Genomic DNA, 27,861 nt, shown 5'->3' on the forward strand with positions numbered 1-27,861 from the left:
GATAAAGTGACTAAATTAGTGGACCAATTAAGTGCTATGGACTTAGCAAACTTGTACTTCAGTAACTCATTTGACAAAGTAGACCACGGCCTATTTTGTGATAACATAGAAAAATGTGAGATAGACAGATGAATTTACAGTTGGTTGACCAACTATATCCAGTGTGTAATCCTTAATGGAACTACATCTACATGGAGGGAAGCATGCCCTGGGGTAGCTCAAGGCTATGTTTTGGGCCCAGTAGTCTTCAACATCTTCATAAATGATCTAGAAAAGGGGATAGAAGAGGAACTCATCAAATTTGCAGATGACACCAAGCTGAAGGGAATTGTGAACACTTTGGAAGACAGACTCAAGATTCAGAAGGATCTTGACAGACTTAAGCATTAGGTCTATACAACAAGATGCAGTTTAATGGAGAAAAAGTAAACTTCTGTACTTAGGCAGGAAAAAACAAATGCATAGGTACAAAATAGGTGGTATCTGGTTCAACAGTAGTAACTGTTAAAGAGATCTATGTGTTCTAGTGGACCACTGCTTAAGTATGAGCCAGCAATGTGCTGCAGCTGCCAAAAAAGCCAATGTAATCCTGGGCTGCATCAACAGAGGGATAAAATCAAGATCAGTAATAATATTGCTTTATACTGCACTAGCGAGGCCCCATGTGGAATACTGCATCCAGTTCTGGTCACCATGATACCAAAAAAGACACTGAGACCTTAGAAAGTGTGCAGAGAAGAGCAACAAAGATGATAAAGGATCTAGAGGCTGAATTGTATGTTGAACGATTGAGAGAGCTAGGTATGTCTAGCTTACTGAAGAGAAGAATTTGGGGGACATGATAACTGCCTTCCACTTCTTGAGGGGGCTGTCACAGAGAAGATGGGATTGACTTACTCTCCAAAGCACCAGAGGCAGGTCAAGAAATAATGTGTTAAAGAGAGATCCCACCTAGAAGTAAGGGGAATATTTCCATCTGTGAGAATAATTAATCAATGGAACAGCTTGCTTCCCAAAGCTGGGGGGGTATTCCATCACTGGAGGTTTTCAAACATAGACTGAACAACCATTTGACTGTAATGGTATTAAGCAGGGATAGGCAACCTTGGCTCTTTTATGACTCGTGGACTTCAACTCCCAGAATTCCTGAGCCAGCCATAGCATGCTATGGCTGGCTCAGGAATTCTGGGAGTTGAAGTCCACGAGTCATAAAAGAGCCAAGGTTGCCTACCCCTGGTATAAGATATCCTGCCTTGACCAGGGAGTTGGACTAGAAGACTGCTGAGTTCCCTACGAATCCTATGATTCAAGGTTCTAAGTCTGCCTCTTTAAAGATAATGGGAAGTTATCACTATCTGATTGTTTGTTTGTCTTTCAGAATAACTCTCAGCCAGGGGCAAATTGGGCAATTGCCCAGGACCCTGTAGCTCAGGGACCACCACACACTTTTGTCACACTTTTGATTTTTTTTTTAAAAGAAAGTCTAGAAGGAGCAATTTGCAGGTCTCTTTTCCTTAGCCAGATAACCAGCTGTATCACTATATGGTATGGTGACATTAGAAACTATTTTTAAAAAGTCCTCATTCATTGTAGCTTGGGGACTGCAAAGACACTATGTTTCCTGGGTTCCCAAAACTGCTACAACTCTGAGCATCTACTCAACTGAACAACAATGTAAACAAGAGAGAATTGTCTTTAAAAAATAGACGGAGTATATCATTCATTTTCCACAGCAGACAAAGTAAGGTGTTTCAGACTGTGCTGTACAGGACTAACACAGGCTGAAAATTCAGCACTACTAAGTTTTGTGTAGCCCCAAAGGAAAATATACCTTTAAAATGGATTGTTCTCTATATCACTCATAGAAAAATGCCCAAAGCTACAGTATATACTTCTCCTGAAAATGTAAACCCTCATACAAGGGTTGAAACAAATAGTTCAGGACAGTGATGGCAAACCTTTTAGAGACCGAGTGCCCAAAACCCGCCCTGCCCCTGCCCCACTCTGTCATGCGCCCCGCCCCACCCTGCCCTGCCCCCCACCCTGCCCACCCACAGGGCCACTCACCACCTCCACGGCCTGCCACAGATCGCCCAGGCAGCCCAGCAGCGCCATGGCAGCTAGACCCTCCGCCCGCACTCCGCAGCATCAACTGCATGCGACAGGGCGTGAGGGCAGAGTCTTGACCCAACAGGCTGCCATATGGGCTGTGCCCGGGGGTGACTCTCCTCCAGGGGGGCTGCTGGTAAGGAGGGGCCCATGGGGGGAGGTGGGGCTGGGGCGATGGCGTGCGGGCCCACAGAGAGGGCTCTGAGTGCTGCCTCTGGCACCCGTGCCATAGATTTGCCACCACTGCTTCAGGATAAGGAATCATAGAATAATAGAGTTGGAAGAGACCTTGGAGGTCTTCTAGCCCAGCCCCCTACTTGAGCAAGAGACCCGATACCATTCCAGAGAAATAGCTGCTCAATCTTTTCTTGAAAACTTCCAGTGATGGAGCACCCACCATTTCTAGTGGCAAACCATTCTAGTGATTAATTACTCTCAATGACAAGAAATGCCTCCATAATTCTAGTTGGATCTCTCTTTGTTAAGCTTCCATCTGTTACTTCTTGTTTTGCCCTCAGGTGTTTTGGAGAAAAGCTAAACTTCTAGCTTATCCCACTGTTTCTGTAGGGTAGACCACACTGACTATGTCTTCAAAATTTCATTACGTGTGATGCATCTAGAGCAAAATAACACACTGTAATATTACCCGAAATATTGTGATGTGCTAGAGAGCTAAATAAATCCCTACACTTGAATTCTCCTGTTGAAATCCAAAAAATGTAACTTGGCTGGATTGCACATCATTGTGTTTAAATCACTTTGTGTTCCTAAGCCCTTTAATTTATTCATTCATAGAATCATAGGCTGAGAAGGGACCTGGGAAGTCCTCTGAGCCCCCTACTCAGGGCAAGAATTCTCAGTATAAATGCATATATTAAGTTAACAGGATCAGATACCCTCTATGCAATAGTGATTTCTAAAGTACGAATGACTTTCGAGACCTAATTCGTAGATGTGTGACCTAACCTGCGTGGAGCCATTCCAGTTTCTCTGTGACCTGCACAGGGCCTGGAATAAGTGACCGCTTGCTGTGTTCCTGCTGCTGACCGCAGAGCTGATTGAGTTGCCAGAACAAGACTGCTGGAGCGACGATAGAGTGAGATTAAAGACTCCCATCTCACAGCAACTCTGCTCAAGCCTGCAGTGCCTTGCTGCTAAAACCAATGAGAAATCAAGGGGAGATGAAACAAAAGAGCTTCCCTTCCCAGCAACTGTTTGTGTATATCAGTGAGCCATGGGTGTGTGAATATATTCGGTGGGGTGTGTGCTGTGGGGTGGTATGAATGTTAAGCCCCCGCCATATGTGCTTCCCCCTTGCTCGGTGCAGGAATCCTATAAATGCATTGCTGCCTGATGTAAAAATCAATCCACACATTAAGCTATATTCATTAGTCCTGTTCACTCATCAAGCTTAGTCACAGACATAAAGATGCTGAGTGAACATCCCACCTAGCCAAATAACCCAGAAGGCATTCATTTTAACCAAACAACCCTGGGCTGTTTGGGGCTGGGTAAAGGAACCCCCTTTGAATGGGGCATTGTTTGAGCCATTGACCAGGGGATTAATTACCCATTGCCCCACAAAACCCTAGACAGACGGGCAAAAATGGTGCCTCGCTAAGGACTCCAGCTCTGTCATCACTTTAGCTTTCAGCACCACCACACAAACATGATGTGGTGAAAGAGCAGCAGAAGAGAAAGACAGTGAGTGGGTAACCTCCAGGACTTTGTCCGCAATATTGTCAGCTCCAGTCAGGCCACTGAGGATTTTGTTCTTAAGAAATTTCACAACAATGAGGCGAGAAAGCCAGCAAGTGACAGCTTCCAGTCTCATTTGTGGTGACTAGGAGGACTTAGCAAATTATCTGCTCTTCAGCTGCATGGAGCATTGGAGAATGTGCTCTCTGGAGGTATAAAGGTGAACCCCTTAGCTAGGGGAGCAACTAACTGGTCGGCTGAATGCAAACAGGACTATGGAGCATATGTAATGCTGATGTCCCCTTCACATGTGCAGTGTGTATATGTTAAATCATGGCAAACAATCCTATCCTCTGAAAAGTCCTGCTCTGCGTTATTTGCACTCACAGAAATTCCCTGTGCAACACAAATAATGAATTTTCTTCTTGCAAACATTTCTGCATGTAATCTAAGTTAAAGAATCAACACAGAGCAAAGGGAGAGGAGGAGAGGAGGGCAGGGAAAGGAAGGCACAGAATCTCACTCTAAATAAGCCAGCAATATTTTTTTCATGGAGATACAACACCGTTCTTTTTTGTAGTAATATACTATGAATGTTATCCATTGGTGGGAATGTTGCTCTTTTTCAAACACTAAGCTGGTGATTCAAATGCCACATCATAGCCTCAGGCAAAGGATAAGCTTCCTCTTCAGGAAATTCTCTGAAGTATCTGGCAGCCTGGCTAGATTTCCTGGGTGTGTGGTATGGTACATCCAGAGGGCACCAGTTTGGGAAGACCAGGCTTCAGAATTAGATGATGGGTTAAATAAGAAGTTGTTTCTGTCTAATTCCCTGGCCATAACCCTCCCTGCCCCAAACTTTATCACTGTTAATCTAATGTAGCCAATTTTAAATGAAGAAGCTGCCCTCCCCTGACATGAATCTCCCTGTGGCACTGAAATTAAATGTAGACTATAATTTGGCATTTGAGAAGTGAAAGGGATGGTAGCCCTAAGGGAGAAGATAACAGCTTGGCTCTTTGTGTTAAAGAGCTGTCTGCAAGCCTCAAACTGCAGAATGAGATTTAGACTGCTCCTGGGCAGGCTGCCAAACCCAGGCACTTGGCTGCAGGGACAACAACGTCTCATTTATACCAAGGAAGTCTGACTGGGAGGTGCACTGCACAGGTTTTTCGATAGTATCAGATAAAATGGGTCATCCGGCTTTGTGGCTAAATGGGGATATGCTCTGTGAGCACTGGCATCCAAAACAAAATTTGGTCTCCATAGTTAGGTCTGGTTTCTAGTGTAAGGTTTGGGAAGGCTGCTGGAATTAGAGCAGCAGTTCTCAACCTGTGGGTCGGGACCCCATTTGGGGTCGAACGACCATTTCACGGGGGTCGCCAAACAACGCAGTCCGCCATTTTTTTCCCCTTTTCCTTAACTGTGCTACTCCCTTTTATTCTATTGGCTTTTGAAAGCCAATAGAATAGACTCTCTTGAATAGAGTCTAATTCTATTGCCTTTCAAAAGCCAATAGGAATTGTCCAGGCTGTCTCTGCCCTGCTGAGCCCGCCAAAAGTCCCGTTCTGCAAATAGTGCCGCACCAGTCGAGTAGTCCTCGACTTATGACCGGTTGAGTAGTCCTCGACTTACGACCTGTTGGGGGGTTGCGGCATTAAAAAGGTTGAGAACCACTGAATTAGAGGGACCAAAGGCTTTCCTGGGGTGAGGTGTATGTTGTATGGGGGAATTGTGGTTATTGGTGTTATAGCATTCCTGTAATTTTGTATTATTACTCAGGTTACCTCAGCTTGCCTGTATGTGGTTTCATTCTTGCAGGCTGACTGGACTTTAGGTCTTCAAGAAGTTCAGTAAAGCCAGCAGTTGAAAACCTGCCTCAGTGTCTTTTATTTGAGTAGGAGAAAAGACAACAGTGATGACAAAGTGGGATTGTAAAAAAAGCCTTTCAAGTCTCACTTTGTCACCAGACGAGGTGAAAGAACAGTAAAAAAAAACAAACAGTGGCTCACCATGAGTAAAGACAAAAGGAAAAGAGCACAGTAGGTTGTTTACTTTTATTAGGAAGATTAATGTGTTTGTGCCACAGATGACTGTACATTATTTACAAAGAGATTTGAACCATTTTTGAAGCAAGTGTGATAGTTGTTGAAAAAAAAGGGAGGGGGTCATTTTATTGAATGTTAATGGGAGGCAAAATGTACAGCCTATTAAGAAGCTAAAGAACTTTAAAAAAAACCTGCATAATTTAATTTTCCACAACTAGTAGAAAATAATGTATGAACTGTTGGAAGATAAAAGCCTCCATCACATCTCTGACCCATACATCAACCCCAACCACCCGCGACCCACCAGTGAACTCAAGACAAAGATACAAAGAAACCACTTAAACTTTTCCACCCAGATTGACATTTGGGCTGCAATTGATTATGTGCACCTCACATAAGGAAATAACTCAATATCAGCAATATAACTAAAACCACAGGAAATCATCTCAGGACATGAAAATCCTTTACGTACCCTAAAACTCCCGAGATCCAAAGCCATCACCCACAACCAATACAAAAAATACACATAGGTATAACATACAATAGGGTGGGAAGGTGGCGTTTCCTCCCGGGCTTAGAGCAGAACCCCCAAGGCCTCTACTAACAACGACTGGACTCCTCTGTAAATATTTCCAAAATTTGTCTTCAAAATTTGGCCACCTTCAAGAGCTGAATTGTGTGTTCATTTTGCTTTTGAATAAATTCTACCTCCACTTCAACCAGGCATCCTGTGTTTATTCACCCAGCCGGGGGGGGGGGGAACATATCAGGACTATCTGCTACCAGCTCATCTGGCAACAAAATAATCATTGTTGGTAGAGCATTCAGATTTCACAAGTGCAAAGAGAAAGACGGCGACTCGTTGCAGGATATGCAGTGGAACTTAAGCAGATGTCTGAACACTGCAAGTGAAAAACTAAATGATTCACTGGGAAATTGGTTAACCGGTGGCATTTTGAAAGAAAGCATTTTAAAAAGGACTTAAAACAGAAGTAGATTTAACATAGGTAGGGCATTTGAAATTGCAGCTAGAAGGCTGCAATCAGGGATAAAATCAAATGTGAATAGGCTTGCAATAGCATTCAAATAGACAGTAATGGATCAAAATTAGCTGTGTTATCGTTGAGGCAGAGCTCACGTACACCAGTGCAAAGCTGATTTAAAGGAGAAGCCTGCAGAGAGAGTCTATCACTCAATGAAAAGCAAATCATTTGCTAGAGGTAAATAATCAAACATTATTTTAAAAGGAGCACAGTGCAATGCTATTGGTTTAGCATTTGTTGGTGGAAGTGAAACAGAAATCACTAATCTTGAAATCTGAAGCATAAAAGTTGTAATGAAATCAGCAGTGTAGCTCATGCAGGAACTGGCAAAGCTGAATCAATGCAGATTCTGCTCTAGCAGTTATATTGCAGTATGAATGTCAGCAGCATTTTAGAGATACTAAGCTAAATCCATCAGAAGTACAACTAAAAATTTATATAAGAGAAAAGATCATTCCCGCTATACTAATACATCCAACTTCAACATACAATAATTAGCAATATTGGACTTACATGTTATGAAAACAGGTGGACCAGCATTCTGGGATCCAGATGAGTTGATGATTGGAGTCCCACCAATAGTTTGTGTGCTATATTCTGTACAATGGGGGGGCCATTAAAAAGATATTGGATCAGTGATGGGATTCAAATATGTGAAGAACCAGTTCTCTGTGTGGATGCCACTTCTGGAAGTCCATTCTGGGCCGAGCAACAAAAAATTAGCTACCGGTTCTGCCGAAGTGGTGCGAACTGGCTCTAATCTCACCACTGTATTGGATGATGTTACACCTGTTTTCAAATGACATTGGCCACTCAAGCACATCAAAGGAAAAAAAAAATAGTTCATTAGAAGTTCTAGTCAGGTAATCAGCCTAAGCACCTATTCCTGACACTACTGCTTTTTGTTTGACCAACAGAAAAGACACAACAGGATGCAGACACTTTTGGGGGGAGTTGAATGCCCTGGAATATTAACAGACCCAGCAAGGCCAGATTAGGGACTGTTATGTCACTCCAGAAGTTTCCTCAATATCTTGGTGCCTGGCCTGCTTTTTTCATTTGCTACAAATGGCAGAATAGCCTTTATTATCTGACTCTACTCCAGCAATTGTGCTCCTCACACTCCATACAATCCACAGGACTTTAAATACAGTGCTCTGAAGCAATTCCCTTTCAAGACCAATTTGATAGGCCACCTGGGTTGGCAAAGGCCTGTCTTCATTTTACCTCAGGGAATTTCAACTTTACTGCAAATACTAAATAGCAGTAGTATTTAAGATGTCAGAGAACTATTTTAATATAGATTTGCTGTAACAGATTAGCTTCAAGTATAAAGATATTTTAGGCTGAAGCCTCATTAGATCGCCAGACTTCAACACATGCTGTATTCTGCCATTTTGTAACACCTATTGATATTTCATTCTAGCCTTAAAGGATCTTCATAAAAATGCAGGACCAGACAAATTATGTTCTCTGTCTTTGTATGTATGCTTATATGTAGAATAGAATATAATAGAATAGAATAGAATAGAATAGAATAGAATAACTTTATTGTCAGCATACAGTTCTCAAAGGGTCACCACCTCCAATATACACTACATAAATATGACATAAATAAACAAACAAACAAATAAATAAACAAATACAGAATTATGCACATACCCACATATATTATATGAGAAACAACAGTCTAGCTCAGGTTATGTATACATGTGCCTGGCAAGAAAAATGAATCTTGCGAGTTTACCAGACGGATGGCAAAGGTAAAATAAAAAATTGGAAACAACTTAACTTGCGACCACAGAAGCAAAAATAAGTAATAGGATAAACTTTTGATGAATCTTCAGTTTCATCATCCACAACAGTAATGAGTGGTTCTATGAGTAATAAATATATTTGTACCTTGAGTGATATAGGTACTAATAAAGAAAAATATGTGTAGCTCAGGATTGACATGAGGAGTCCCTGGTGCTCTCTAACCTTGCTTGTTTTCTTGCAGCTGTTTCATTACCCAAACTAGGTAACATCATCAGTACTAGTAAGGAGTGCAGTTTGCTCTCGGTTTATATTCTGGTGCCTTGCCCTGTCAGTGTAGGTGGGGGATGGTCTTAGAGGTTCTTTGGTTGGGCTGTTTACTGTTGGCTTCTTTGGCAATTTCTTGATTAGGGTGTTGTTTATTTGATTGTTGGTCTGATGTTAACCTTGGAGTTAATCTATGCCGAGCTGGGTGCTGATTGCTGGTGAAAGGGTGCTTCCCTTTTTGGCTGGTTGATTGTCTCTTTTGCATAGTATATAAATATTGTTAATGTGTATGTGTCTATTGATGGCTGATTTGTCAGAGCACTAGTAGTCTTGCTGGATTGTTCAAAACCAAAGTTTTGAAACTTGGTAATTTACAGAATATCAGCCTATCATTCTTCTCACTTGTTTGAAATCTCAGTCCTAGGATGAGATTCCCCAGTTGGGAAACAGAAACAAGGGAAAGCATTCTTCGTATCAATAATGACCAAGAATGGCAGTTTTCCAAGTCATAAGCCTGGCTCCTTGAGGATCAGGAAAGACATGAAGCTTTAAATAACTGTCCTCCTGTTGTCAAGGATCTAGAAGAGCTAACACTCTTAGGATCCATGCCTGCAGTGCCTGCTTGAAAAATGGCAATGGCAATGGTGCATGCACTTTGGTGTTGCCTTGGTTGCTGCTAGAGCAGGGGTCCCCAACCCCTAGTCTGTGGACCGGCACTGGGCTGCGGCATGCCAGAAGCCAGTCCATGCAAACAAGCAACGCTCCATCCGCAGGATGCAGGCAGCACACGAAACCATGCCCCCTCCGGTCCGCGGAAGAACCTCTCTCTATGGAACTGGTCTCTGGTGCCCAAAAAGTTGGGGACCTCTGTGCTAGAGTACATGAGGGAGGAGGAAGAAAAAGAGGAAGAGTGAAAGTCCTTTCCTCAATTCCGAGGCCTCCAAAGAAGTTAAGATGATGCAGTGCAGCCCTAAATATCCGAGATATCTGTGAAATAAACTGATGAGAATTCACAAAGGTCAGTTAACACATTGAATGAAGAACTGCTTTGGTTCTTTTGCTATAGAGAGTTGGGAAATCTAAGGAAATTTAAAAGATTACTAGTAACAAGTAGGTTATAACCGCTTCTTAAGGTATTGGCTGGTTGAAAGGCAGCAATTTCATCAAACATGCAGTAGCTTTAGAAAATTCCATCAAAGACATGCAGAGAAATGCTCTCACTTCTTCTAACATCACAATGTCCAGTTCCACATAAACAGAGCTGTGACTTAGGATCAATTGGGGAGTTCAGCTTTAAACTTGGCATAATGTCTGGGAGCTACACAAGAGTTCTAAGGAAATAAAAGTATATCTCTTCTACAGATTGGGCTGCCATCATTATAGATGAGATAGTAATGTCTGCATGATTTGTTAAATGCTAGGGAACATCTCTAGACAAACCTTCTACAAAGAGCTATTCAAAGTATACATGAAAGAATCTCATGGCACCTTAAAGGACTGAATGGCGTTCTTGCTGGCAGCTTTGTTTGAGCAGAGGCCTTATTTTGAACTGAGCAGGGGGGAGCAATGATGTAACTGCAAGGAATTCTTTCAGCCCTCATCTCATATAAACAGCATTAGTCATCTCCCATTTTCTGTCTGAGATACAAATTCTCTGCTTACCTGAGATAACATAATGTAGAATTTATATTGGCAGTAGCTAAAATGCTTGGGGTTTATGCTATCAATTGTGTGGGGGAAATTGTCTATATTTGTTCTCTTCCCAAATTAGAACTTGATGTCACTCAATAAATTGGCAGAAGGAAGGAAGGAAGGAAGGAAGGAAGGAAGGAAGGAAGGAAGGAAGGAAGGAAGGGAGGAAGGAAGGAAGGAAGGAAGGAAGGAAGGGAATCACAACACAGATTCAGTTATGGAATTTCCTGGTACAAGATGGCCAATAGCTTAGACAGTTGGAAAGGGAACAGAGAAATGCAAGGAAGATCTCAATAAATAATAAATGCTACAGTATAGTTAAATGGAGCCTTCATGTTTAGAAGTGGCATGTTACAGAATACACTTTGTCAAGAGCCATCAATACAAGAAATGTGTTTCTATTGGCTCCCACACAGGAATTTTTGAAGAACTCTGGTTGGTCTTTGTGGAAATATTGATTCAGAAGGACCACAATCTAATGTAGAAAATCTTTTCATAGTATGTTACAATTTTTCTGCATTAAGTACATATCTATATAGTTTTCCTTTCCATTGCTTTCTAATATGTTTTTTGAACTTCCCAGTCTATCCTATTATATGGATTTGGTTTCCCTTATAAGTACTAATCAAGTCTGATCCAGCTTAACTTTTGTAGATTAATCAACCAATCAGAATAGAGCTGGAAGGGATCTTGGAGGTCTTCTAGTCCAAACCCCTGCTCAAGCAGGAGACCCTATACCATTTCAGACAAGTAACTGTCCAATCTCTTCTTAAAGACCTCAAGTGATGAAGCAACCACAACTTCTGATGGCAAACCATTCCACTGGTTAATTGTCCTCACTATTAGGAACTTAGAAAGATTAGTTACAGTTACAGTTACAGTTGATTAGATGCGGCCATCTGCTCTTGCTACATATTAATTGAACGTACTCCATAGCTTGCTCCTTTTAGAAAGGAGGCTAGATCAGTTATTGATTGTTAACATTATCACTGACTAGTAGGCATGATGACATTCTAGGATCAGAGAAAGTGTACCCTTGGACCCCTATTGCTGAGAAATTTAAGTGGCAAGTTATTGCTTTCATTTTCCACTAGTGGGATTCCCAGGATGTTTTGGCTGGCCATTGTAAGGATAGACTGAATAAAATAGATCCTTGGTTTGAACCAGTAGGTTTTTCTCATGTTCTTAACAATTCAGCCAGCACTTGGCCCCTCTGTTTTCCCACGCTTTATTTCACAAGTCATAGGTTGTCATGACAACAGAGATAGCACTTGCTAGCAAACCTCAATTACTTGTTTATTAAACTACATGCAGAGAAGAGCCCTCTAACAGGACATGGCACAGAATCATTTTGTTACTATCTTATTCTATTGATATACTACTCTTCTGTCAAGGAGCTCAGTGTGTTATATATGATGGCCATTTTCCACCCATTCAACAGAGTCTTGCAATAGATTGGGGCCATGTTCCCCCTCCAAGCTACAGGATGAACTACATCTGAACACAGAAAGGGATTATTTGCACAACTACTTTACAACGCATTTCCTTGTTCCACCTTTCCTTAGGACAAGTTCATAAAATCTTCTTAGATAGCCTGTATTCTAAAATAACTAAATCCCATTATCTTCATCTCATCAGATTTCTATGATGATTTCTCTACTAACCTGCTTTTAATCCAGCTGAGTCAATGTGTCTCTCTAGCCCAGCATTGTCAACAACAGTGTCTCTCTGGGGTTATAGACTGGATGTTTGCTAGACATGAAGTATGTAATATCTGTTCTCTGCTACTGAATACCAACCCTTCTCCCAATCCATTTTCAGTCTGTGACACTAATTACCTGAAACTCTCTACTTGGCCTGAGATGGATAGGTCGCTGTAGGTGTACAGACCAGTACCATGTCACAACACGCCCCGTGTTCCTTCTTCTTTTCTGTGAAACTGGGCATGGAATTGGAGAGAATGTTTCTTGCAGTGTCTGACCATAAAAGGGAAAGAAGGAAATGAGAATTGGCATTAAGAAAAGAAATGAAGGTGCAGCTTGTCTTTTAAGAAGAAGCTTCTTTTAGAAGCTGGCTGATTTAGAACAATTCCCCTCACCCCCACACATTAGCGCAGAGAACATTTGTGATGACATCCTTTTTATTATTATTTTTATTACTACAAAGCAGCGTATCATGCAAGCCAAAATTAGCATAGGAACAGCAAGGGATAATTACTATTGTTGCTGAAAATTGGCACAAAGTGGAAACGAGTTGAGGGGGGCACACATGTAGCCTGCAAGTGACCAACCCTGCTGTAGATTCTGGATGGAAGAGAATGGAAGAGTGTACTCATGAATGACTGTAGACTCTTAATTGCACTAGGCTGGCATCGGATGGGGGTGTTTTTTTAATCTTTGTTGCTCATCTAAGAAATGCATGTGAACTAAGGTTGGAGTATAATGCCAAAAAAGGAAAATTTATATTTAGAGATAGTATCCTATCCAGTAGCAAGATGAAGCTAATAAAGCTAAATTGATTTCCTGGTATTTTTTTTTTAAACCTTGTGTAGAGAAGTCTAGGAACAGCAGAAGCTGAAAATACCATGCAGAGGCTTAAAGTCCAAAGCTCTATTGTCACACAATTGGCTTGAAAAGCATTTTCCACAGACATTGTATGAACACAGTCCTGGAAATGCAGAGTTCCTAGCAGGGAGTTCTCTGCAGAATTCAGCCCATGGAGCTTTTTAATCTTTCCAGTGTGATTATGCTCCATTCCTTAAACAGCAGGAGAGAACATCAATGCTGTCTTTTTTTACTGCTGGTCATGCCAAGCTGCAACCTCTTTCTGTTTCCCAATCAAGGACATTGCAAGTGCACAGATGTGGGGTTATACCTTATTTAGGAGGGAGGGGGGAACCCACAAATATCCAGCTGAAAGTTATCAAGTATGGCAATCTTTTTACTTGTAATATTTTTTAGCAACCATTAGATGTCTCTGAATGCTGTGCCCTAGAGCAATCTAAAAGCAACAGAGCAAATAAACAAAAGACATTTTCAGACGATTTTTGATTATGCAACCATTTCATTCATGGAAATATAGAGGGACTCAGATGACATCACCTATTTGCAAGCTTCCTTCTACAAGCTTGCAAGAAAAGAAAAGAGTAATAATTAAGGGGGGAAATGCCACTGCTAGTGCTAAGATACATCTCATCTGCCTGGGAGAACTAGAAAGCTGGATATTACGATCACTTAGGGCTATCACATATGGACTGCAAAAATCTGGATCACTGCTAGATAGCAATAGCAATAGCACTTAGACTTATATACCGCTTCACAGTGCTCTACATCCCTCTTGAAGTGGTTTACAGAGTCAGCGTATTGCCCCCAACAATCTGCATCCTCATTTTACCCACTTCAGAAGGATGGAAGGCTAAGCCAAACTTGAGCCGGTGAGAATCAAACTGCTAGCAGTCGGCAGAATTAGACTGCAATACTGCATTCTAACCACTGTGCCACCACAGCTCATGACAGGACAGCTAGAGTTTTGTATTATCTCCTCCTCTTCAGAATAACATAATAACAGTTTACAGAGGATTTCCTAGTGCAGTTCCCAGGATCCTCTGCATTAAAGATAAAGTTCTTTTTTTAATTCTCCAAAAACTGTTGTTCTTCACCTTTAATCAGCCCTTGTAGACAGATGAATTAATAGTCAGGAAAGATGTTTATTATAATGCAACACTATCTGGATGCCAGTTTTTCTATCCCAACACTATGGCTAAGTTCACGACCTGACTTAAGTCATGGTTGTTGAATATAGCATAACTCAGATAGCACTTTCTATCATAAACCATAGTTAGCAAAACATAATGGCTACATTCTTAAAATCAGGCAAATCACATTAGAGCTTAGTATAATCTGTATGGTGTGTACTTGATATTAGGTAGCCCAGGAGTCTTCGAACTCCGTCCTTTAATGACTCATGGACTTCAACTCCCAGAATTCTCAGCCAGGCACGCTGGCTGAGGAATTCTGGGAGTTGAAGTCCATGAGTCATAAAATGGCCACGTTTGAAAACTCCTGTGATAGCCAAACATTCAGCTTGGACTAGAAAGACTTAGACTGAAGTCATGTTCAGAGAACGTCTTTCTCATTGAGTTTCTGAGGATTTTCAGCACTCTTCATCTTCTTTCATTACCTGTTGGTGTTATGCCTGAACCATTCACTACTTCTCAGTCTTAGTTACATCACCATTAACTCTAAACTAAAGTGGCATATTATTGTACTGTGAAAGTGCATAGATGGTGTATTTAGTGAATAATCTTCTCAGATGGAAGATTATCAAATGGAGAAGACTATTGTGGAAATTGTGGAAGCAAATCAGATCAAATCTTTAATACGGTCAGAGACCAGTATAAAGAGAGAGGGATGATATGAAAAGTACATATAAAAGATACATCAAAATCTATTTTTGAAAAAACTGAAAGATATAAAAAGTATACCTAAAACAAGATTCTAAAAAATAACCTAAAGGGAGGGGTAGGAACACTAGATGTATATAGGGAAGCATAAAAGTTAATATATCATCTAAATGCATCACAGTGCAGAACAGTCTCAAATAACAGACTAATTGCTCATTAAGCCTAGTTTATGGCACAGGTTTGATCTAAAATCTGATGGATTTTAAGGGCTGTGGTGCAGATTCTGGCAACATTATGTGTTGTAACAGGGTTAGTATCTGGAAACAGCAGGGAGGTGTAGAAATGTCTTGTGTGTCCTGGATATTTAATGGTACCAATGGTAGGATGAGACTGGTACGCCTGATTGTGTAATACAGGCACTGCAGGAGAACTTGCTGTGTTGTTCCCGTGTATCCAGTGTCATAGGGGAGTGGAAGCAAAGGTTCTAACTCATGCCCATATTTGGTAGATCATGGCATTCTAACTGTAGTGGTATTAAAAAAAAAAGTTTCACTGTTGCACAACTGTCTACTAATGAAACCATTATCTATTTAATTTATGCTCATTTTTTTCACTAGCAATTTCACTACCCAATAAAGCTAATAGTAAGTAGTTAAACAATCAAATCATTTTTAAAAAATCAAAATTCAAAGCATAATTAATGCACAAATTAAAGCACACTAATGAAACAACACTGTCTATCGAGTATACCTTTCTAAATAGAATGTTATGTTGCCAGAACAAAAAAAAAAAAACCTTTTTCAACAGAAAGAAATAAAAAAAATAGTTACCTTAATTTTGGACGGCAGGAAGTTCTACAACTAAGGAACAGCTACAGAGAAAGCTTTTAATATTGGAACCAATATCTCCTTCTGAATTTCTAAAGACCAATAGCTAGTATTTCGAGAGTCCCAACACCTTTTTTTGTACCGTGCTTGCTGGATCTAAATTGTATAGGATTTCATGGATCCTCACAAAAAGAACTATGGAATTTCAATAAATTCAACAGAGAGGATGACTCAGTTCTTTCTGAACTTTGCTAGCACCAACTTTGCTGGACGTGGTACGTAGCAGCCTTCTCATCTCCTGCCCTTAAAAACCAAAATTAATATACTTCAGGTTTCACCTTTCAACTTTCCTTTCCACAAATGCCTCTGAAATGAGTATGTCTGCACTGCCAGGTGCCAGGTGCTCTCTTAAAGAGCTGAACTGGCCATAAACCAGAGCTGAAAGGAACATAATTACAAAAACTCTTTTTTTTCTTCCATGTTTTTTGGTGTCTGGACATGTAGTTCCCATCCTCAAAAAAGGAAAAAAAATGGATCCAGGAAATTACAGACCTATCAGCCTGACCTCAATACCTGGGAAGATCCTGGAAAAGATAATCAAACAACGAATCAACGAACACCTAGAGGCAAACAAAGTCATTACTAAAAGCCAACATGGGTTTGTCAAAAATAGATCATGCCAGACAAATCTTATTGCATTCTTTGACCAAGTGACAAAATTAGTGGATCAGAGGAATGCTGTGGACATAATTTACTTGGACTTCAGTAAGGCATTTGATAAAGTAGATCACAACCTACTACTTGACAAGATAGAAAAATGTGGGGTAGACAGAACCACCACCAGATGGATCCGTAGCTGGCTGACCGGCCGTACTCAGCGAGTGGTCCTCAATGGAACTGCATCTATATGGAGGGAAGTGTGTAGTGGGGTGCCCCAGGGCTCTGTTCTGGGCCCAGTACTCTTCAACATCTTCATCAACGATTTGGATGAAGGGATAGATGGGGAACTCATCAAATTTGCAGATGACACCAAGCTGGCAGGAATAGCCAACACTCCAGAAGACAGGCTTCAGATACAGAAGGATCTGGACAGACTTGAACACTGGGCACTAACTAACAAAATGAAATTCAATGGTGAAAAAAGCAAGGTTCTACATTTAGGCAAGAAAAACCAAATGCACAAGTACAGCATAGGTGGCACCATGCTCAATAGTAGTAACTGTGAGAGGGACCTCGGAGTCCTAGTAGACAATCACTTAAATATGAGCCAGCAGTGTGCGGCAGCTGCCAAAAAGGCCAACACAGTGCTAGGCTGCATTAACAGAGGGATAGAATCAAGATCACGTGAAGTATTAATACCACTCTTCAATGCCTTGGTAAGGCCACACTTGGAATACTGCATCCAGTTTTGGTCACCACGATGTAAAAAAGATGTTGAGACTCTAGAAAGAGTACAGAGAAGAGCAACAAAGATGATTAGGGGACTGGAGGCTAAAACATATAAGGAACGGTTGCGAGAATTGGGTATGTCTAGTTTAACGAAGAGAAGGACAAGGGGGGACATGATAGCAGTATTCCAATATCTCAGGGGCTGCCATACAGAAGAGGGAATCAAGCTATTTTCCAAAGCACCTGAAGGCAGGACAAGAAGCAATGGGTGGAAACTAATCAAGGAGAGAAGCAACCTAGAACTAAGGAGAAACTTCCTGACAGTGAGAACAATTAATCAGTGGAACAGCTTGCCTCCAGAAGCAGTAAATGCTCCAACACTGGAAGTTTTTAAGAAGAGACTGGACAGCCATTTGTCCGAAATGGTGTAGGGTTTCCTGCCCGAGCAGGGGGTTGGACTAGATGACCTCCAAGGTCCCTTCCAACTTTACTATTATTATTATTATTATTATTTGATGCCAACTCTGATCATGCTTGCATTATGAGCTGTTCATTTGTTTTCCAGCTCTGTTGCTACTCTTAATACAATGTGTAAATGTATTCCTCATCACTACCAAGACCTTGCCATTTGGGTGGCATCAGGGCTGTTTCTGGGTATATATCTTAATCCTCAAAGTGAATGTAATCTTGAACAAGACAAGTTGATTGTGAACTGCCATTTGGCTGATTAAAGCATCTTCACCTTGTTTGCATTGAGATTCAGGTCAGTTGTCCTCCTTCAATCCTTATTCAAAAAGTTAAATTTTAATGTAAAAGATCACTTATGTTATAATAGCAATATCAATTGTATATGGACTTCAGAAAATATTAATATTGCCATGTTTTAGCCTTAAAATGAAAATGAAACACTAAACTTAATTTTAGGGGGGGGGAATGACTGAGTTTCATGAGAGTTTTCATTTTTATGAGAGAATCTTTTTGGATTTTGAGTGAGAAAGTTGAGATCTTGTGATATTTTGGCATTTAGGAGCAACATTTGGAGAAGAGACTGCTAAAATTTCCAAAGATGATGTGCCATTTTTTAAAAATGTCTGAGCTATTATAAACTGGCATGTCAAACAATTGCTGAGTTTTGTTCTAAGGATTTTTCTTATAAATTCTGTCAGAAGCCAAGTTAGTGGACAAATGTGTCTCAAAGTAAAATGCAAATATTAATCAACGTAAAATTGATTATAGTGATAGTCAATTGTGCTAGCTTGTGGAGGTTTCATTTATTTTTTTATACAAATTTAGGGATAGAAAGTCTAATGTTTTCAGCCAATTGTAAGATGTCCCTCAAAACTAATATTGCACATGCACCGGTCTTTTAGCGAACTGTACATCCAATCAATCAGTTATTATTAAGAGCCAATTAAACAGCTGAGTCCAAGTCTTTGAGAGCTGGTTTGAAGAAAAAAAATGAATGATTAGGGGCACCAGCTGAGGAAAGATATAGATCATCAAGAACAGATGAACAGAAGACTTGGGAGAAAGAAGAAGCATTAAAGCAGAAAGAACAAGCCCTGAGGGGGAAAATGAGCTGAAATCAGGAGACTAATGGGATGCTGTGTGATTTAGGTGGCAAAGTTCCACCATAATGGAACAGAGCCAAAGTGTAGAAAAACTGCTTTGGTAGTAATGAGGCAGGGAAGAAATCCATCTTTCTACAATTATAATCTTATGAGGAAGCAGGCCTGATTTACCAAGAACCTGTGTGAAACTGAGGGGAACATAAGCTAGGATAAATCATCAAAATATAAAGAAAATCTTGGCCTTTGATGGAGGAATTAGGTGGAGTGTTCCCCATAATGTGAGGGACTCTTATGTGTGGAGTAAATAGGATCTGACATAATTTCAACCAGATTTCTCACTCTTTACCCCATGTCATCCTCACATTCCTGAATAGCAGCACTGAGATGAGGGAAGAAGTGAGAGCTCTGGTTGGAATTATGTCAGTTTCTATTTAGTCCCTCACATTGAAATGGAGAACATTTCAAATGCTCATTAACCATTTCTGAGGAAATATCATGATATTAGTATTATGGAGGCAGTTTAAAGTCCAATTCAGTCATTCCAATTACCGTATATGCCGGCGTATAAGACAACTTCTGCGAGCGCTGAAATCGGCACCAAAGACAGGGATAGTCTTATACGCCGAGTCGTCTTATACGCCGGAAATACTGGTAGTTTCCGGCGTATAAGACGACGTTCTAAGAATGTGGCCCGGGTATAAAGACGGGGGTCATCTTATACGCCGGGTCGCCTAATACGCTGGCATATACGGTATCAAGTATTATAGTGTTTTCCCTCTCCTTCCAAATAAATCTTGCTACACAATCTACGATACTTCCCTGCTGATGGTGATGTCATTATAGATTGGGAACATCCCAGTTCCTATTGGCCATTTTGCGTCATGATATACCCTCCAATTATCTCTGGATGCTGTTCTCCACAGTAATTTTGGCTTAGACCATGAGAGACACCTGACACTTGACTCCAGTCTCCTGCACCCTATCAAAGTCACCAAGCTACCCACCACAGAGTGGTTGTTTTTCCCACTAACAGGTGAGATTGGATGGGAGGGCAAACAGACCAAAATGAATCCATTAAACTTAGAAGACTCCCTATTACATCTGTGAGGACAACAGCAGTTGCTGGGCTAATCAATGATGCAGAATAGAGTTTGGCTATCAGGACAAAATAAATGTCGCTGGCATATTTTCAGAAGACTCAGAAGCTGGAGGAATGAAGAAGAGCCCTTAATTTCAGTAGTAACTAAGGAAGGATGCACACCCACATTATGTTAGCTTATTTGCTTATATCTTTTTAATTCAGCCCACCGGCCAGCAATCCTAGATCCTGTAGTGAGCTATTTAGGGTAAAGGTTTTAAGCTTTTTGCTTTGTCTTTCTGAAGAATTCAGAAAGTATTCATAGCAGAATTGTATAATCTGAACTTCCCAAGAAGCTACTACTTTTTCCATACCTTAAGTCATGGGAAAATAGTAAGGAATCCTCATACAGATTATCACAGACAATTAACATTCCTCTTCACTAGAGAATTGGATGGGAAACAAGAAAGCTTGGGGGGAAAGGATGCAAATTAAAGACAATTACAGAATTATTCATTCCTGGGGTTTTTTTCCTCAGCTGATACTCATCAAATATACAGTAGTTCTTATAATATGCACACCTCTTGCATAATACCTGGAGAGACTGCATACTTGTGAGTACCTGCATACTTCAGGTACATAAGAATATTATAATCAGCAGACTTGTTTGCAACTCTTCAGTCCTCTACAAGTCATGTGGCTGTTCTCCCAACTTCAGAAGCAACCTCTTACAATTTAAATTATCTTCTTTTTTTATTCAAAATTTTATTTATAATACAAGTAAACAAAACATTGGATATAACGTGACATTCCAGTATATACATTCTTATCAAATTATTCCACATTTTACAATCGATTCTTCATCTCTGAATATATATCTAAATTTTATATACAATACTTATTCTAAAATTACATATATTTCTATCTTAACGCTAGCCTATAATCCCAACCGTCCTCCTCGAATCCCTCCAGCAATAAAATTTATCCCAGGTTTCGAAATAAACTGATCTACATTTGTCTTTCAATACCATTGTGAGCCTGTCCATTTCCGCACATGATAATATTTTATATAGGATCTCTTCCTCTGTGGGAATTTTTTTGCTCTTCCATTTTTGCGTGAACGTAAACCAGCTGCAGTCAAGATATGTAACAGCAAATAGATTGTTCCCTTATTGTATTTCTCTGTAGTTATTCCCAACAGGAATTATTGTTATGTTGTTATTGATGGACAGTCCAAGAACCTTTTTAGAGGTTGGCTCTTTGATTAACACACCGAAGCCATGTAAGTTAATGAAGAGATCCCTTTTTCACTTCATACATCTAAGAAATTAATTGCAAGCTCGATCCACCTTCAGATCTCATGTTAACAATTTCTTGTGGATTTTTAATACAAAGCCTATTGTTTCTGGATCAGAAATCCTTTCCACAAAACAATCTTTTGGGCTTATAATTTTTCTCATGTTTGCCTGCATTTTTCTCCATCAGCCTCAATGTCTTGAAAAACAACTGGAGATCATACTTCTAGTCTGGACTGCGAGTACTGGCACTTGTTCAACCTAAGCCTTTAAGTCTCGTTTATTTACCAAAAGCATTATGGGAAACTGAAAGGACTATTTGCTATTCTCCACCATTGCCTGGTAAGCTCACTAATGTAGGAAAAAGAAGGATTTTGCTGTAGGCCCCTCAGAGCTGGCTCTGATCCAGCATAGCTCTAAGAAATGTTCCAGTTTTGATCTATTTGAGCAACATAAGCCAGCCTGTTACAGTCATTATCACAATGTTAAGCACTTATATTTCCTCATTGTTGTGCACTCTATAAATTAACAAGTATTAGAAGACTGTAAAATGAACCCAGTAGAAGTCATAGTCCAAGATTTGTTAGTCTTTTATCCATCTGTCATGAGAAAATAACAGTGATGCCCATTAGTATTTGCGGAAGTCTTTGTATAGGGTGATAAATAATGAATTTTTAATCTCAACAATGGCTTGGGTGTACTCTGAGAGCACTGAATCACATTAATGTGAATTAGATACTATTAACAGACTTTGCTCATCCTTTCAGTCACAGACCCAACATTATTAAAGAGTGGCAAAGGAGATTTTGTGATTTCTTTTCGTTCATGTCTATATTTTGATTGGTGCTTTAGATGCAATTTAACAATGATTATGAAAACAAAATTAATCACAGGACAGCATGCAGTCCAGCCAATAGCAAATGCATTATGATTGCATTCTTGTAGCTAAGAGGGAGTGTAAACTATCAGGTTATATTTCGGTTGGATTGCAGTTTTAGGCTATTTATTCAATGGCCAACATTATGACTGACTATACAGACCAAAGGGTTCAGGATCCCAGTAATCCTAGTTGTTGCCATATGATTTTGTGAGATGATTCTATGTTTTGATGAAGGTCCTAATGCAATCCATCAGGAATGAACCCAGCTCATAAGATGATAGTGTTTGGCTGCACTAAGATAAACAAAGGGTCAGATAGTTTCTGCTTCAGTCTGTTTTGGGGATCTTCCCGTTATCTTGGGATATTGTGTCATCCAGCCCATCACATTAACATGATAGGTGGCTACAATAACTGGGTTTGTTAACTGGGTTTAGGTTATATAAACCCAGTCTTTTGCTGTCATTGAAACTGAGTTGACTATACAGACCTCATTCAAGGAGAAATGTCAGTTGACAGAAATCAACAAAGTCCATGTGAGATTAGCCAGTCTAGTTGTTTGAATGTGGTTTCAACATCCTTCTAAGATTGGAATTCCCTCCTGCCTGAACAGACACCATCAGTTTTTTCCTGTTGGAATTCAGACATCCCTAGATCTGAGGTTTCTGTGCCTGCCTGCCTCCTTTCTGGTGTTTTACAAAAATAAAGCGAATGCCATACTTGCCCTTCTTTTCCAACATTGCACCTTCCCCACCCCTCACTGTCTGTGAATCATTCAGCTGGATGCCCTCCTTTGATTAGCATTTTAATTATTCTAATTGCGTTGTTTGCAAGCTTATCTCTCAGTTCAAACCCAACCACGTTTGCACACACAAACACACAAGACTTTTTATCGCAGGCCCTCTGCAGATGCCATTAGCATTTTCACTCTGGTATCTTGTGGCAGAAAGGAAAAATTAGCGTTTGTTCATCTCTTTCTGTTTTGATTCAGGCAGGCATTGTGCAATGGGAACAATAGCTAGTCTCCTCTGCTTGCCTCTGTTCAGGGTCATTGCATTCTGCCTAGAAGAATAGGGATAATTTATCTCTATTTTCCCCTTACGTATCCATTTCAAACAAAGGCTTGGGGAGATTAAAATAAATAGATTGTTTATACCAAGGCCAGTAGCCCACATCCAAACTGCATTTGAATGCGTTTTTTACTTCTCTGGCACATGAATTTGGCAGAGATGCCACCGTTTTGGCAATTTTGAGCAAAATTGAAAAGAGTAGCTCAAGCAACCATTGAGAGAATGCAGAGGTGCTTCAGCTTGTGACAGAGAGAATAGACTCTATTCTGACACAGAGATGGAGGGGAAAAGTAAACAAAATGTCCAGGACAGATTCTGACCTGCTTTCCAAATCTGGTGACCATAAGACTTTCTGATCCATTATGCCAGGAAGGCAGACACAATTTATTTCCCAGTCTCCAAAGAAAGATGAAATATTTCTGTTCAGCCCTCCCTAGTCTAAAGTTTGTTCTCAGGAAGCTCATAATGAGGTAGGTAATTTAACGTCCTCTAGAAGATTTGAATTACCTCCCACAACTCCATGTCCTTGCCTATAGTGGCTGGAGCAGATAGGAATTGCAGCAAAACCTCTGGAGGACATCAAATTTATCCATCTCAGTACAGTCCAGGATTTTCCTTACCACTGCAAGTCTAGGGCCACCTGGAGGAGGCTATTCTGCAAGGGCTAATATGCCAATACAAGTGTCCTAGATTTTGAGATAATTGTCTGCTTGGTAGTAGGATTTAATTATCTAAACATGTAAATTTTATAAATACCTAAAATAATTAGTGCAAAATGGCATGATTCTCACGTTTGAACTGTATGTGACAAATTAGTAGTCCTAAATTTCTTATTCCACGCTGCTGCCCTCATGGGGATGAATACATGCTGAACTTTCGCTATGGGTTAAGTGAGATCCAGTGATCATGCCGAATGGCTTTTGTATGTGCAATGTTGATGGAAAAAGCAAAACGAGAGTTGCTCTAGATTAAAATACCACTAAATTTTGACACCGAGAAAAGCCACAAAAAGAAAGATGACCAAGGGAAATGTGAAGAAACTTGATACATGAACATAGGTTTGATGCATTATTGGGGGTAAAGAAGTTAAGATATAGAATAGTTGAATGTGTGGGATAGATTTGAAATAAGAATTTAAGTTCAGCTCTTCCATTAAGCAAGAACAGGGAAGTGGCCTGAGGCACTGATGTCACAAAAAGAGCAACAAAGGAGAAGCACTTCTGGGATTTTCTATCTGTGACACAGAAATAACTTTGCTAACCTTTGTTATAATATACTTGGACTTAAGATGGAGAGGAAGCATCATTAACTTGGTGTATTATGAGCTGATTTCCAAACTTTCCCCCAAAATTACAGGCACATATGTTTTTTGAGCCAGTTACATCTGTAGGAGACACATTGTGCCCCTATATTTTGTGTATTCAATAAAACATTGAAAGCCCTCACATTTATCAATATCCTAATAATTTTAAAGGTCAGATGAGAATGCACTACAATGCCACTCACCTTAGCATTTATGCTACACAACAGAAACTGAAAAAGGTCTATAATGAAAGTGGTTGGTCAGCTGCAAATTAGTCTTAATATGAAGTCAATGATGCTAGTGGATTTTTATTGAAAAGATCTGCTTCTTTGAGAGTAATATAATTGCCTTTGAATTTCAGGGATAAAGGAAACATTCTGAACTTTAAGTCTCTTGTGGTAGAAAAAGACTTATCCATCTCCAAAATAATTAATTCGGGCATCTTAGTGGACTGATGCATATAGTAAGGCTACCATATCTGAATGTAAGGATCTAGAACAGACATGTCAAACTCAAGACGTCACGTGACGTTGCGCAATGTATCGGAGCTTCCATTGCCGGCAATGGGGTGGGCGCAGCTCTGATATGATGAAACTGGCCTGCAGGCCGGCAGTTTGACACCCCGATCTAGAAAATCATTAGATGTAACAAAATAGCTTTCCTGATCTCTGTGCTGCCATCTAGTGGTCATCTGGATTTTTGCAGCCCGAATATGCTAGCTTTAGTTTGTCACTGCTGGCTCTGAAAAGATATGACTTGTACTTCTTTAACTCAGTTTTAAGCACTGCTATGCAATGGAAAAACAATTCATGTATTAAGGAAAATGAATATCTATTCAAGTGATTACAATGATAAAATGATATGTTTCTGAGCGCTTTTAGAACCTTTTATTAGTTTTTTGTTCCTCTTGTTCAAGCTAAGAATAGATGAACTGATCTTTCTAGATCTCTTAGTGGCTATTGATATTGTTTATCATGGAATTCTTCTAGTTAGCTCTGTGGATTAGGAATTAGTACAGGGTTTCAGTAATTTGTGTTCCATTGTGCAAAGCTAGATCTAGAGGACAGTAGTATGACACTATCTCCCACAAAGTGATCATACTTTGTCCCCATGATAATTCTCAATAATACTCAAATACTACCAAAATGTATCTGAAAATGACAAGATTTGGAATAAAGTTTAATCAATATGCCAATGACAGCCAAATCCCCTTCGGTAACACTTGGCATCATAATAAAAGGATGGTCAGATCCAGACCTGTGATACTGGGCAACACCAAAGCTAATAAGTTGAGCCATTGTGGATTGGCAAAGCCCTTGTCTGGAATTTAGGAAGGTTAAATTTTTGAACCATATTACCTTCTCTCTGAAGGAGGAGGTGTAAAATCTGGTTCTACTGTTCTACTTTAGAACAATCACTATCAACAGAGGCATTGGAACAAATAATTTCCTGTCTACTTCATCATTTAGTTCTGTCTACTTCACCATTTTGGCTGGTCATGAACAGAATACTGTAAGCTTGTCATTATGATCCATATACTGGGAAACTTTAGATCATTGCTTTATACTGCGTATGAATTAACTTTGAATTTGTTCTATAAACTCTGATAGACCAAAGCATTGTAGCTATCAGAAAGATACTAGGCACTACCAGAATCTTGCTTTTTTGCCACAGTGTTTATATATCTATATGTGTGTGTGTATGTGTATATATGTGTGTGTGTGTGTGTGTGTGTGTGTAGGTCTTTGGTTGTTCGGGTTTTCTCCCGCGTAAAATTGGAAGTGTCTTGGCGACGTTTCGACGAAGTCACATTCATCATCTTCAGGCTGGTGCTTTCAGCTTCGTGCTGCTCAAAGCACGAAGCTGAAAACACCAGCTGGAAGATGACAAACACCAGATATATATAATGTTTTATCAACAAGAATAAAATGCAAAACAGAGAAAACAAAAAAACATACATCCAACAGTAATAACAACAACAACAAAACATTGCCACAATGTTCTTAAGAAATTGTTCTGGATACCAATTTGCTACCAAGCTAAGTTCAAAAATTGTAATAACATATACAGTAAAGCCATAGGACCTGAATATTGTGCTGAATACTTCTTTTTTTGTAAGTGCCAATATTTCCAAACCCAGGAAGCGTGTCCTTCAAAGGGTGTTGCACCTGCTATGTGCCAGCCTAAGAAATGGCATTCTCAGTATCTGGATGCCAGTTATAGCATATCCTCTATCCTCAGTTAAGATGCCACCAAGCCTTTTAAGCTTTTGCTGCAAACTGGAAATGGTGTTTAAAACTCCTTTAAAGCTGCTTTCAGGATATTTAAAATGACTTTAAAGGACTTAAGTTTACTTAAAAACATTTGATATTTCTAACGGATTTTTATTATAACTAAAAAAAACGGGTAGCAGGTAGTAGTGTACTTAGCAAATTAATTAATTAATTTCTTGAGTGAGAAGGATTTACTATATTTATAACCATCATTCCTCCAAAGTGTTGTAGATTAAAATGAGCTATACCATGAAGTTAGCTTCAGATTCTAAATCCAGCACCATCGCCAGGCAACTTTAGCACCTTTGAATTTAATTAATGAATTATACGCCTGCCCATCTCAAACTCATGACTCTGGATTTAACTGAACAGCAGTTAAAATTACGATAAAACATATAATAGAAATATCGCGTATATGGTATAATCAGCAGTCAAGGTAAAAAGTAAAACAACCAGCAACAGATCAATACCTGCCTCTCAATATCTGCCACACATCCAGATCCCCAGCCTCAGTGATACAACCATATCTTTGACTTTATGGAAAGACAACAATGCCCATCTAATCTTTGGGGTATGATATTCCAAAGGGCAAATGCCATGACAGAAAAGACTGACTTTCTGAGTCCTGCCAGATGGCACATCCTAATAAACAGAACCTGGAGCATGTCTTTCTGCCAGATCTCAAGGGACAGACAGACATAATCAGGGAGAGGCAGTACCTTAAACAGAGGCCTTTTCAAACTTCCCAGAGCTCTTGTCTGCATACTTGTCTATAGGCATGTAGTCATGTGACTATGATTTACTTTAGTAATAAGTCAAAAGAAAATGACCAGATGACTGCAAGGAATATAAATCCTTCCATTCTTCACCATTCATTCAGAACTGAAGAAGCGTCTTGGATGAGAAGTGAAATGTCTTCAAGGAAAAACAAAGAAAGTCCAGTTGCCTTTTGAAAAAGCACCTTTGGGACATCCATGACCTGGATGACTGAGAATCTCCATAAACAAGTCAAGAGAAAAGAGAAAGAAAAGAGAAGTTGAGGAGGGCATCCAAGTTTAATAGCCGCTTACTAACAGCATAGCCTGTACTTCAAAATTAGATACTTCATAGAGTTTTATGGCAGCAGTTTGTTCCGAAAAAGATGTTGAGAAGAGATGGGCAAAA

General features: G+C 39.9%; 1 long non-coding RNA gene across 1 annotated transcript in view; it reads right to left on the reverse strand.

The window, feature by feature from the left end:
• LOC120307634 overlaps window positions 1-27,861 on the reverse strand; it is a 39,797-nt gene that overhangs the window by 9,330 nt on the left and 2,606 nt on the right. Inside the window, exon 2 of the long non-coding RNA XR_005556590.1 lies at window positions 12,451-12,588. This is a non-coding gene — a long non-coding RNA (uncharacterized LOC120307634). The remainder of the gene's footprint in view (window positions 1-12,450; window positions 12,589-27,861) is intronic.

This window comes from Crotalus tigris, unplaced genomic scaffold (assembly GCF_016545835.1).
Source record: "Crotalus tigris isolate CLP2741 ecotype Arizona unplaced genomic scaffold, ASM1654583v1 scf7180000017800.2534000, whole genome shotgun sequence".
NCBI classification, from domain to species: Eukaryota; Metazoa; Chordata; class Lepidosauria; order Squamata; family Viperidae; genus Crotalus; species Crotalus tigris.